This window comes from Kogia breviceps, chromosome 4, assembly GCF_026419965.1.
Source record: "Kogia breviceps isolate mKogBre1 chromosome 4, mKogBre1 haplotype 1, whole genome shotgun sequence".
Taxonomy (NCBI): Eukaryota; Metazoa; Chordata; class Mammalia; order Artiodactyla; family Physeteridae; genus Kogia; species Kogia breviceps.
The window spans coordinates 132532915-132547077 of record NC_081313.1 but is presented as its reverse complement, the minus strand read 5'-3'; the positions used below and the strand labels follow the sequence as shown (position 1 = coordinate 132547077).

Genomic DNA, 14163 nt, shown 5'->3' with positions numbered 1-14163 from the left:
TAGTTTCCCAGGTATCAGTGTGAATTTCAGTTCTGTGTCCAACTGTCCTAGAAATTCTTGGGTAAACCTTTTCCCCAACATTCAGTTATCTGAGTAACTTTGGGGAAGGACTGGGGTCCTTCCTCCTGGGGACATGGGCTTTCTTTCAGCTGATGGGTTCCAGGTCCAAAAATCTGCTCAGGTGTGAAACTGGGGAAAGGATTATTATTTTTTATTGGGGTGACTATTGTCAGCCTCCTGACCACCCATCCCTGATTTTTTTTGAAGTTGCAGATGTACCCTTGTTGGCTGCCCATCTGTGTTGCCCTAGGGATGCCGTGTTCTAGTAACGCCATAAATCTCTGCAGGCCAGGCTCCCCTGTCTGCCTCTCTACCTTAACACTCCTCACAAAATTGCCTCTTCCTGCCTTTGGATAGCTTCTCTTTTTGCAGGTTCCTATCATCCCCATCACTGTGAGCAAGCCCAGTTATGTAACAGCATCACCTATCACCAGCCCCATCCTACACGGAAGAGCCATCATAGAACTTCCAAGTGATGCAGGAGGTCTCTCACCAGCACACTCCTCACAACCTGGCTGAGCAGTGTGTCCTCTGGGTACCGGGTGTAACACCAGCCTCTGGAGGTGGGGCGGGGTTTCCAGTCTTACATAGTACATCTCCTCTGGCGTGCCCACTTCTCTGAGCCTTTCAATCCCTTCTTCCCCCATCTGCCATGGCACTTCTCATGGCCACTACTTCTTCCGTGCTTCTAGGAGCCATCGCAGTAGTGAGTGTGTATCATCTTCTGGGGGACTTGTGAGGGTGTTAAATCTGCGTCCTGGGAGAGGGCTCCCAAATTGATAAACACTCCCTTTATCCAACCTTATGGTCTGGCCCTCTTTTTTTTTTTTTTTCAGTACATCGGCCTCTCACTGTTGTGGCTTCTCCTGTTGCGGAGCACAGGCTCCGGACGCGCAGGCTCAGCGGCCATGGCTCACGGGCCCAGCCGCTCCGCGGCACGTGGGATCCTCCCAGACTGGGGCACGAACCCGTGTCCCCTGCATCGGCAGGCGGACTCTCAACCACTGCGCCACCAGGGAAGCCCAGGTCTGGGCCTCTTGATCAAACACCCTTTGTCCAAATCCTCCTTTGAGGTATAATGCCTATCTTTCCATATCAGGCCCAACATGCCCAGGGCTAGTTTCTGTTGTGACTTAACCCTAATTACTGGCCCAATGGCAGCAGGAGAAGTGGGGAGGATCCTGAGTGTGGACATGGCTTCTGCAGTCTTTGAGAAAGGAGGGAGTGCTAGCCCCCAGTGGGGTGTTGGATGGGAGCGGGTGGGAGGGGCAGGCCCTCTGCAGGCTTAGAGGGTTCAGGGGAATCTGAAGAATCAGTTCAGATGTCCCGATCCCATGTGTCATGGCTCCACTCTTTCCTAACTGGGACTCTGACTTTGGCATAGCAGACCTACCTTGGCTGAAGTCAAACATTCTTTGGAACCTGAGATAAGTTTTCACTTTCTCTGTTCTGCTGTTGAGGGAGATGACAGTCTTTCTAAATGCCAGTAGAAGGGCCTCTGGCTTTCCCATTTAGCTTAAAAAAAATTTTTTTTTAACGTCTTTATTGGAGTATAATTGCTTTACAACGGTGTGTTAGTTTCTGCTTTAAAACAAAGTGAATCAGCTATACATATACACATGTCTCCATATCTCTTCCCTCTTGCATCTCCCTCCCTCCCACCCTCCCTATCCCACCCCTCTAGGTGGTCACAATGCACCGAGATGATCTCCCTGTGCTATGCGGCTGCTTCTCACTAGCTATCTATTTTACGTTTGGTAATGTATATATGGAATCTAAGAAAAAAAAAAAGGTCATGAAGAACCTAGGGGTAAGACAGGAATAAAGACACAGACCTACTAGAGAATGGACTTGAGGATATAGGAAGGGGGAAGGGTAAGCTGTGACAAAGTGAGAGAGTGGCATGGATATATATATACTCCCATTTAGCTTTTAATTTCTGATTAACCACACTGTGCTCTTTGTTATCTTTTTCCAGATCAATTGGGTTTAACAGCCACCCATTTCAATTGTCCTAATAATTACTGTTTCCACCATATTTCTCAAATGTATCACACCAGTTAATGAATTCTCTTTCCCAGGCTGCCATCTTAATTTATCACCCAGGCCAGAGGCTATCTGTGGGGCGGGTTGGCGCTGCCAGCTGGGTAGCAGGTGATTCAGCTCTGAACTCTCATCCCAGTGTCTGCTTTCCTGACCCACTTTTGGTACCAACTGTATGTAACAACTTGGGCTCTCCAAAAGCAGATTCTGTGACAGAATTCAGTATGTAGGATATTTAATTAGAATTATTCTTAGAATCAACACCTGCGGAAGGGAAGGGACAGACGCAGGATTGGGCAGAGAGGGAAGTCGGGTTGCCATACTCTGCCAATCAAAGCCTCAGCTGACCCTGGGGTGAGTTCTGTAGGTGGTATGTGCTGAATACCTTTAGAGCTGTCTTGAGTTGGGGCAAAAGGGCCTGCCTTTTATACCCCCATGTTGATCAGTCACTGGATGTGGGAAGCCCTGGGAACAGGGTGTCACCTTAGGTGAGAAGACCCTCTTCTGAGGCAATCCCTGAAGGTGCTGATAGCTGAAGGCTGTCTGATGGTAGCACTTTCTGCAGCTGGAGTAATAGGTCCTTTATTCTCAAAGGGGTACCTGAGTATTCTATCACAGTATCCACCCCAAGGAGTTCACTTATTTGTAAAATAAAGATGAAAAAGTCCTTAGCTGGTGTTTGGCTAATTGATAAGGACTCTGTAAAATATCCCATACCTTATAGGTGGTTATTTGAGGATATTTACAAATGATAAAACTTCAACTCAAAATAATTTAAGTAATAAAAGACATGCACTGTTCACATAATTAGGAAGATGGCATAGACTTCAGGAATGGATGGATCCAGGAGCTCAAAGGATGTTATCAGGATGGGTCTTAATCTCTCTTCCACACTCACATACCTGTCTCTCCATCTCAAAGTCCTGATTTCCTCTGTGTTGGCTTCAGTCTGAGGCAGTCTGGCCTTGTGGAGCTACAGATGGCCCCCAACAGCTCCAGGCCCACATCCTGCCAGTTCGGCAACATTGGCAGTCAAACACCCCCACCCCCATCCCACCCAGTGATGAATAGTTCTAGGGTAAATCCCAGAGCCGACACGCATTGGCCGGGCCTGGGTCATGTGCCCATCCCTAGAGCTAGGGGGATGAGGGCAGCCCCTCTCGACGGGAAGTTGGGGAGAGGAGGTTTCCCAAAGGAAAACTGAGAAACTGTGAGCAAAATAAAAGGGAGATGTTAGTTAAAAACAAAAACATAAACAGGTATCCATGCCCTCTCCACCTGGGAAGATCTTTTTCATTCTATCTAGAGGATGAAGGGCATCCGACTGGTCTTGCTTATGTAGGGGCTTGTGCTGAGTCCAAGAATGTCTCACATGGGAAACGTGTGTGTGGCTGCCTGGCCCACTCGCCATGATTCTGGGAAATATCAGGCTGGATCCAGGGGACTGAGGCTGAATGCGGGTGGATTGAGAGGCCACCTCCAACTCCAATTTGTCTCTAAATCATTCTTTCTGACAGTCTGGCATCCTATTCAGTACACATTTTTTAGCATCTGCTTTTCCTAGCCCCAGTGCTGAGCCCTGGTGGGGGTGGCTGATGGCCCCTCTCCAGTGAGAGGCCAGGGGTGGTTGAGGAGCCAGCCCCATTGTGTTCACGGGACAAGGTAGCACAGAACTGGATGGCTGAGGGGAGTCAGGCCCAGGAGCCCCGAGCCTACCTTGCCCTTGGGTATGCTCTCTTTGGCTGGCAAATGTTTTAAAACATGTATTTACATTACCATTACTGTATTATTTCATCAAACGTACTATAATACTGATTGCAAGGTGTGCTTCTATTTGATGTGTCATTAAGGAAGAAAAGCTCACAAACGCTGACATACCAGCAATTGCAAGATGAACCCCAACTTCAGTGATTTTACCATGTGAAAATATGTGCTGTATTGATGAAATACAGTAATTACCAACATTTAAAAATGGGTCTATTTTGCATTAAACTCCTGTATTCTGTTTTCTTCTGAATAATTGCAAACTCCAGTAATGCAGGGCCCACATCTTTGCATGGCAACAGTCAGCTGGAGATGAGTGGGGCTTTCCTCTTTTGATATTTAACAATTTTTATTTGTTTATTTTAAATAGACAATACATTCTTAGAGTTATGAAATCAAAACAGTACAAAACAGAATAGAATGAAAAGTCTAAACTCCCACACCTGTCACCATCCACTGTTCTCAACCCCTCACCACAAATAAAGCCTTGTATTAGATTCTCGTGTATCCTTCCAGTTTTGTTAAAGGAATACATACAATAAGAATTAGATATTCTTTTGACTCTCATTTATAATAGGTTCTGCCTTTGCTTTAGATCACTTAATAATGTATCCAGCAGATATTTCCAAATCTGTAGAGAGACGCTGGCCACCCACAGGGACCGGTTCTCCATAACTGAAGTCTCCCTGCCACTAGCTTTCTTCTTTACATACCCAGTGGGCCCCTGGGGCATTAGAGTTCACTATCCTCAGTCTGTCCTGAGAACACTCAGTGAATGTCAGGGCCAAGCAGGTTGGGAGAAAAATGGCTAGATAAACAGGAGTTTTTCTTGGTGGTCAGCATGTGCGTGGATGTTTCCGTCTGGTGTAGAGGCTCTAGGGTGAGTGGATAGGGATGCAGGGATGCACAAGGTCCAGGAGTTCAGAGTCTTGTTGGAGATGGGGAGAGGAGAATAGAATGAAGCAAAATGGACAATGATACAACCAGAATGGAGGGTATGATCATGGGTAAGTTAATTAAACTCTGAGTTTCTGATGTCTTATTTGCAAAATAGGGATATTTTAGTCCCCATCCTTTAGGATTATTGTGCAGGTTACATGCAACAGCACAATGCATGGCATATAGTAAGCACTCAATACGTATTATCTCTGTGCAGGCAGAGTGGAGGGAATGATAAGACTGCTTGGAGGTGACAATAAGTGGGGTTTTGAAGGCTAAGTAGGAGTTCACAAGGTGGACATAGTACATTCTAACCAAAGAAATAGTATGGGGTCTCCTGGCTTGCCTTCAGGTATTAACTCCATTTCAAGAAGAATATAACTGCCTCTCATACAGAAGATGTGGCCTACCCGAGGTTAAGCACGCAGGAATGCAGAGCTGGATCCCACACCCAGTTCTGTCTGACACTGAGCCTGATGGTCAATGCTCATTTCAAAATGTGAGTGCTGTCACTCCCAAGACTCATTCATGTTGCAACTCAGAGTTTATAAGTTTGGTTGCTGTGGGATGTGGGGAGGCCTTGCTCTCTGAAGGAAGGGAAATTGCCTTAAGGGCTCGAACCAGTGTCTCTCACCTTAGCTCAGCTCTGAGCTCCTCTATGTGAGCTGCCCTCCCAGGCAGGTTTTCCTCAATAGGTGGTAAATGGCTGCTGGCAGCTCAAGGCTCTTACTGGGCCAGCTCAGCCACAGCACAGGAGAGATGGAGCCTCTTTCCTGGTGGTTCCAGGTAAAGCCCCAGGTAGGGTTCTCACTGGTCAGACCTGGGTCACAGGCCATTGCCAAGTCAATCATTGTGCCTAGGGGAATGGGGCAGACACTGGTCAGACACGGGTCACATGACCACCCCTGAACCAATCAAATGGCCAGAGGGTGTGGCCCTCTCACAGATCAGATCTGGGCATCCAGAACTACAGGAGCTGAGCGTGCAGGAGGAGTGGTTCTCCAAAGTAACATTGGGGTCCTGCACCCAGAGGAAGGGGAGATGACTTGCAAGCAAACTTAGTGGGAATTCCTCACAGAACCCCAGGGGAGCTCACAGACTGGTTTGTGGAGACAGACCTGTCCATGGGTCTCGTATGACCCAGGCTGAGGGAAGTTGGGTGGTCAGGAAAGCCCTTGAAGTCCCTTAGGGAAGGTAATCAGGGTCCCGGCAGCACACCTGGGGGTACCATAGCCCTTGCTAGTGTACTGGCACGGTCACAGTCAGCCCCGTGGATGGGGTGGGTAGCATCCTATTTCCTCCCCACACTGTCCGGATTATAGTTTGGAGTAAGGAGGTTTAATGGAAGGATCTGAGCTTCTATGACCTCTGGACCTAACCATCGACTCCGCCTGATGAAGCCCTCCAGGGATTTGCAGTTGTAAAGCAAGAGGAGGAAAAGGGCTTTCCGAATTAGCACCAACCCCTAGAGGGATGGGAACCAGCCTAGGGGAAGCCAGAGAGGGGAGTCCAGTCCCGAAGCATCCAATGACCCTTTGTACAGAGAAACCTATGTTTCCAGGGCAACAGCCACATCCTGATTGGACAGCTGACCTTGCCACAGAGTGCAATTTGAAACATTCTGGCATATAATTTATTGCAAACATTCTGTGCCCCAGGCCCTGTGTCAAGTGTTTTACATATATGACCTCCTTTCATCCGTCCTGCATAGAGGGGTATCATTGTCCCCATTTTACATACTAGAGATCCAAGGCTCCAAGAAGTTAGGAAGCTTCTCCCAAAGTCACACACTGGGAGGCAGAGACATCCATTTAATGTCCAAGCCCTGGATCTTCCAAGCTGGGACTCCTTAGGTGCTGGGGGCCAAAGACCCATTTATAGCCCAATGCCCCCAGAAACGTGGCAGGTGAGCTGTGCTGCCTGTTTCCTGAAGCCAGGCAGCAAATATTCTGAGGACACTCAAGCATGAGGCAGGGACTTTCTGGCTCCAGGATCCCCTGCCCCAGACAGTTTCCTCATTTTGAGGCCTCTCCTGGAGCCTGGAGCTCCCTTTGTCACTAAAGCCTGGCAATTTGGGGCCCAGATAGAGACCCCCAGGCCTGAGTGCTTCAGTGGGCAAGTGGGAGGTTTGACAGGAGGGGTGGTAGTAGGCTGGGGCTCAGAGCCTCAGGCCAGGGAGGAGGCGGGAGACAGCTTCATTAGTCTGTCCCCAGGGGACTTGGCAGCCAGTGATTAAATGCTCGCTAAGATGGAGAGCTTGGTGGAGGAGGGAAGAAAGCATCCGTGGGAGTTGTGGGAGGTAGGATGAGGTTGCCTCTGCCTCTGTCCAGACCAGGGAACCCCTTCTTCTCATTATATGAGAGTAAGGCTGAGGTTGGGGGTTCTCCAGCCTCTAAACCTGTCACCATGGTACCAGCACTTCCTTGGCAGCAGGGATGGTGTCCTGAGCATACTTGGATGCAGGCCGGGAGGTGGATTGACCCCAGATCTGGACCCTAGGCCTCTCCAAGGTGCACTGCCATCCTGTGGGCTCCTTGGCTGCCATGATGGCTGGGCTGGGGGCTGTAGTGTCCACTGGACTCTCAGTCCCTGTCCCACCTGTCTCTGAGCATCCTGCCAATTCTCTTTGTAGTCTTGAGGCGTCTTCCTGCTCCCATATTGTAGAGAACTCTGTTAAGTGACTGAGTTGCCCAGGCCTCTGCTTGCTCCCTTCCCACAATTCCCTTGGGCTGTTGGCTTGTAGGGCCTTGAAGTTCATCTGTGCTGACTCAAATGTCCCCCTGCCACCTCAGACTCTGCTGAGCAGCTGCCTCCTGGACATCTCCTGGGGCTACTTCCAGGTTCCACTGACTCTACCTCTTATCATCAACCCTTTCAAGCCTGCTCTGCCTCTGTGGCACCCCATCCTGGAGAAGGGCTCGCATTAGAGCAGACAAAGAAATGCAGAGTCATTCCTAACTCCATTCCTTCCTGGACCTGCCATCAGCAAGCCACACATAGCCTGTTCCATTCTTCATTAGCTCTCCAGTGTCTCCTTCTCTGATCCCTTCCCCATGGCTGTGCCCTAGTTCACACACCCTTCCTTCTTTCCTGGAGTGTCCACGTTGGTCTCTGAGCCTCTGGTTGATCCTCCATGCCACCTGTCCATATCTGTCTCCTGCTTAAAATTCTCAGTGGCTCCCCACACTTGTGGATTAAGTCTATATTCATCCTGGCATTCTGGGCTCTATATGGCCCAGCCCCTAGTGCAGCCTCTGCTTCCATACCCCTCCAACCCTTTGAATACTCCAGGTCCCACTATGTGCCATGTTTCCTCACACTCTGAGCCTTTGATTCTGCTGTTCCATCTGCCAGGAATGCCTTTTCCTGCTAAGCTTTTGACTCCTCCAGGAAATGCTCTGAGCATGTCCCTTCTCCCAATCTTCAGCAGGTTTAGGTGCCTCTACTGTGAGGTCTCGTAGCATCCACACACTTCTTCATCATGGCATTCAGCACTGCCCATCAGAGTTGACTACAGATATGTCCCCTGCCCCCTGCTGGGCTGCGGGGGCCTGGAAGGCTGGGGTCAAGTGTCTGGTTGGTCTTGCTGTTCCCAGCATCCAGCTTAGAGTCAGGCGTATGGTAAATGCTCAACCAGGGCTACAGGAAGACATGGAATGTTGACCAATCTCTCTAATGCAACATCAGGGTCCTTTGATGTGTGTATTAGTTTCCTATCACCCCAAACTTAGTGGCTTAAACAACACACATTTATTCTCCTACAGTTCTGGAGATCAGAAATCCAATGGGGCTCAGCCTTACTGGGCCAACATCAAAATGTGGACAGGGCTAGGTTCCTTCTGGATGCCCTAGGGGAGAATCCATTTCCTTGCCTTTCCCAGAGTCTAGGACCTTTTCCGCTTTCCTTGGCTTGTGGTCACTTTCTTCACCTTCAAAGCCAGTAATGTTAGGCTGAGTCTTTCTCATGCTACTGTGTCTCTGGTTCTCCCTTCTGCCTCCCTCTTCTTTAAGGACCCTGGTGATTACATTGAGCCCAACTGGATAATCCAGGATTATCTCCCATTTTCAGGTCAGATCATTAGCAATCTTAATTTCACCTGCAGGATTAATTCTTCTTTGCTGTCTAAAGTAACAACATATTCACAGGTTCCAGGATGTGGACATCTTTTGGGGGGAGCACTGTTCTGCCCCTCACAATGTGGAGGAAGGGAGAAGCAGTACCATGTGCATTTACGGGCCATGCTCTGTGGAACTCTAAGAGTTGGGGAGACCAAGAGCAAAGGGCAGGTGGGGTCAGAAAGCAGGTGATTTGATGCAGATAAGAGAGTTGCTGGGAGAGCCAGAAAGGGATTCCTGTCTGTAGTGGTCGGGCTTGCAAGTAACAGAACCCCAACCCAAACTGGTTTTAAGCACAAGGGGTATTTATTGACTCATGAAGCTAAAAAAGAAGCATAGGTAGGAATTCCTCTAGATATGGCTTGGTAGGGGGTCAGAGGGTATCCCCGCAACTCCATTTCTCTTCATCTCTCAAATCTCCTCTCCATCCCATGATGGCTTAGTCCTCAGCCCACATGAGATGACCACACGGCAGCAGTCACTCCTGCCCCGTAGTCCCCAGGTTCAAGTGTACCAGAGAAGCTGCCGGGTCTCAGCCTTGCCTTGCCTGGCTCCTGAGTCTAGCCCACAACTGATCACAGGGCCATGGGAATACTTGGTACTGCGTGGATTGGATTTGACCAAAATCCTGGGTAGAGAACAGGGGAAAAGTGGGGTCCCAAAGGAAATTCCGGGAGCTGTTTTACCAGATGAGTGATACTCCCTACTCTCTGTGAGGGAGGGAGGACAGAGAGAGCACTGGATTGAGAGGAGGCCTGGGTTCCCATTCTGGTTCTGCTGTGGACTCACTGTGTGACCTTGAGCAAGTTACTTATTAACTTCTCTGGACCTGGCTGTAAAATGAGGGGGTGAGGTGGGATGCTCTCTAAGGGACCATCCAGCATCAACAACCTTACCACTTGGGGGCCTTTCCCACCTGTTTAGTCCATCTGTTTTCTTGTGCCTCTAGATTCTAGTAGTAAGAATCCTTAGAAAACCCGGTGGGTTTTTTGTAGGGAAAGTTTCGGAGAGTAGGGCTAAGTCTGGGGTCAGTAGCAGGGCTAGAGAGGCTTAATTTTCCACATGAAGTACTGGGTTCATGGAAGAATTTGGGGCCTGAACAAATGGCCAGGGACTACTAAGATTTAGGGCTTGTCTGCCACTGGGGTTAAACCTCAGCCTGTGTCTGGTGTCAGAGCTTAGTGTGTGGCCAGGGTTGGGGTCATTGTGAGCGTTGGGTTCAATTATAGCTGAGGTGGAGACTCTGTCTGGGTTTGGCTGAGGGTCAGAAGCTGGTCAGCAGTAGACAGGGTAGCTGCTATAAGCTGGTGTGTGGGTGACCCAGGTGTCATACAAAGGTGACGTTGGCCACATGTCACCTTTCAAGCATTTATTCTCATCTAGCATATTATATATTTTCCTTATTCTTTTGTTTCTTATCTGCCTCTTTGACCAGAATATCAACTCCATGAGGGCCGTAACTTTGTCCCTTGTGGTGTCTCCAGCTGCTAGAACAGTGCCTGGCACATTGTAGGTGCTCAATAAACAACTGGCGAGTGACTGAATGAATGTGGAGGGACATGCATCTAGGTGAAGCCACTGCTGTGTGCATGAGACTTGCAGTTCCCCCAACTCTGCTGCCCATTAGAACCACGAGGAGAACTTATAAGAACCCCAATATCCAGGGTGCACCCCTTACCAATTGGATCAGAATGTCTGGAGGACTGAGCCAGGCACTGGCATTTTTTTAAGGATCCCCAGGTAGTTGCACTTTCTGCAAAATTTGAGAGCCATTCACTGCATTAGACCACATGCAGCGTGGATGTGTGTGTGTGAGGGGGTGGGGCGGGGGGTACATGCCTCCTTGTGAGGACACACACAAGCAGCCCGAACACAGGCAGGAGGAGGGAGGGGGACCAGAGACGAGCTGCAGTGAGGCTCAGGTTCTGGGTGGTAGGATGGAGACTTTTTGTCCTAGATCTCTATCACAGTCTCCCGACACCCGCCTTGTAGGTGATTACTTTGCTATCACAGAATGGATTTTGGCTGCGAGTCAAGAAGAGCTCTCGCTTCCCAGCTAAATGATGGCAAATCAATTTGAGGTCTCGGCTGGAGCTTCTGATTAGGGCTGGCACCAGGGAGCCTCTGGCTGTCAGAGCCACTGCAGGGCTCAGCTAGGCCTTTGGGAGGAGGTGACAGGCAAGACCCAGGGGGCAGCCTTGGGGTCCACGAGCCCAATCTTCTCTTGGGGGGCAGGGGAAGCCTAGATGGGGCTGCTGTCCAGATCTGGGAGTGCAATCTCCATTTATTTAAAGTAATAATATTGGAAGAATTAGTCATCATTTATTGAGAACTTGTTATGTGCTGGGTATTTTAATACATTTGTTGCAATTGCTGGGCAGTGCAGATATTATTATCTTTTTGTATGGAAGCCCTGAGGGGTAAAATAATGTGCTCAAGGTTAAATGACTTCAACATTACAAGCCAGGCTTGAAACCAGGACTGAAGGGAAAAATCCAAATGTTTGTTCACAGTGCTTTGCTATGTGTTGGTGTGTGTCTGGACTCTGAGCTCCAGTGACCATGAAAGATTCAGGTTGGAAAAGCAGTGCCTAGTCCAGTGTTTGGCCATGGGGAGGCCCTTGGGAAGAGTTTGCTGAGTGGATGGGTAAATGAAGGAGTGTTGGTTGACTGCCGGCTGAAGGTGGGCTGGGGTATGCATTGTGAAGTAGGCATCCTTCAAGATGCACACACCACCTCCCCACCCCAGCCTCCAATGATCTTTCCTCCTGGTACCCATGTCCTGTGTAGTGTCCTCCCACATTGAATCAGAGCTAGTTTGTGTGACCAACAGAATATTGAAGAAGTGATGGTGGGTGACTTCTGAGGCTAGGTCATGAAAGACGTTGCAGCTTCCACCTTGCTCTCATGGATTACTCACTCTGGGGGAGGCTGGCTGCCATATTGTGAAGACACTCAAGAAGCCCTCAGGAGAGGTCCACCTGGAAAGGGAGCCTCCTGCCAGCAGCCAGCACCAGCTTGCCAGCAATGTGACGGAGCCATCTTGGAGGTGGTTCTTCCAGCCCCAGTCAAGACTTCAAATGAGACTGCAGCCCCAGCTGACATCTTGACTGCAGTTTCACTGGAGACCTCAATCCAGAGCTACCCAGCCAAGCCACTCCAGAATTACTGACCCACAGAAACTGTGAGAGAAAAGAAATGTTCATTGCTTTAACCACTAAGTTTGGGGTAATCTGTTATGCAAATTACCCATATTGCTAAGTGTCTTTTGAGCTGAAGAGAGCTTCCTGGAAAAGACAGTTACTCCCTTCTGCCTCCCTTCTCACTTGTGACCCTTGCCTCTCAGATTGTCTTGTGTTACAGTGAAAAGACATGAGACAGATTTGGTTTTAAATCCAGGCTTCCCAATTTACTTTTTGGATGACTTGAGATTTTTTATGGAATTAATTCTTCTCCTTCTCCTTTCCATGTCATTTCCCTCCTTTCCTCTCCTTATTTCCTCTTCTTATTTGTCTTCATCAGTCTGCCCATAGTAATAGTAGCATTTTGTAGTAATGGCTGTCACTTTTTAGGTACCTGCTACATGCCAGGCACTGTACCAGGGGACCTACAGACATTATTTTATTTAATTCCCTCAGAATTACCTCCTGGTGGTGGTAATGGGGTTAAGCATTATTATACTCAATATATATATATTTTTAAAAAGATAAGGAAACCAAAGTTCAGACAAATTGAGCCATCTGCCCAAGACCAGACAGAAAGAATCAGGATTCAAAGCCATGTTTGTCTGAAAAACCAAAGCCTATGCCTATTCCCATTATAAGCCTCTACTTCTGAGCCTCAGTGTTCTCATGAGTAAAATGGGCATAATCCTGACCTCAGAGATTCCTGTCAGGATGAGCAGAGGTGGTGCCTTTAAAGCAATCAGCCCTGTGGATGGCATGTAGCAGGGGCTTAGTAAGTGGAAGCTCCCTCCCCATGCCCCCTTGAACTTTAAGGTAGGCTGCCTTGACCCTTCTGTAGACAAGGTCATGCCAAGAGCCTCTTACTATGAGAGCAGTGGGGAGTTAATGTGGCTGGAGACCACTGGGCCTGTCCCAGGACAGGATGGATACCCTGGACCTGGTGTCCAAGGAGGTGGTAATATTAGCCCTAGCCCCACCCACTCAGCCTGTACCATGTGCCTGTACTACTCAGCTCTGTGCTTGGAGTGGGGAAGGGCCCTGCCCGAGCTCACACAGAGAGGAAGGAAGGGCAGGAGTCTGCATTCATAGCCAGGGCACTATGGAGAGGCCAGTGTGTAGAGACAGCTCCAGCTGGAGGATACCAGCTAAGAAAACATTGCCCTTGGAGGGTATCGAATCACCTCTCAGATCAGGCAAGAAACCCCAATTAATTACAAGTGCTAAGTGAGTGGTCTAGAAGCAGAGTTTTGCAGTCAATTAATGGGATGCCGAGGAGGCTTCATTAACCCCCTGCCTCCTGGCAGCTGTCAGTTTTGGAGAAAGAAGGGACCTGTCCCACTGTAAGGAGCTCTCCCACACTACGGGGAATGCAAGCAGAGTGCCCTCTACCAGAGATGGCACAGGAGGGACTCCTGAGTTCCATGGGAGGATGGATTTGACTTTAAATCCTCTTCCCATTCCAGGTTTCTTGATTTCGTGTAACTTTGATCCCTGTGGTGAAGTAAATGGTCAAAACGTCACCCCATTTGAGGGCTATCCCACTGAGCACATGGTCTGTGCTTCTCCTGCCCTCCAGACTCCCTACTGGACTCTCCGCAGGCGCCTCAAACCCAGAAGCCCTAGACCAAAGTCATTATCTTCCTCCAAATCTATCTCCTACCAATGTTCTAGATCTTGGAGAATAGAACCACACAATATGGAGACACAGGCATTGGCTTACACCCCTCCTTCCTCCATACCCCTCACATCCAATCCTCAAGTCCTGATAATTTGCCCTCCTATATGGCCTTCTGATCTGCCCACTTCTCCGCCCTCCTTTGCCACTGCCTGAGGTCAGTCCTCACCATCTCTGACCTCGACATTGCACCAGCTCCTCCCTGGGCTCCCAGTTCATCCTCCTCACAGCCCGAATGACCTTCCTCGACCTGCACATCTGATCGTGTCACACTTTGCTCAAGACCTTCAGGAAGAGCCCAAGCTCCACTGTGTGATATCCCCCCCAGCCCCCACCCCAGTGGACATCCCCAGGCTCTCAGCTTTTCACCAAGAACTCAAGT

At 49.2% G+C, this 14163-nt stretch overlaps 1 protein-coding gene across 1 annotated transcript in view; it reads left to right on the top strand.

Moving 5' to 3' along the window:
* Nucleotides 1-14163, top strand: part of THOC3 (THO complex subunit 3) — a 113840-nt gene that overhangs the window by 77306 nt on the left and 22371 nt on the right. The window lies entirely within an intron of this gene.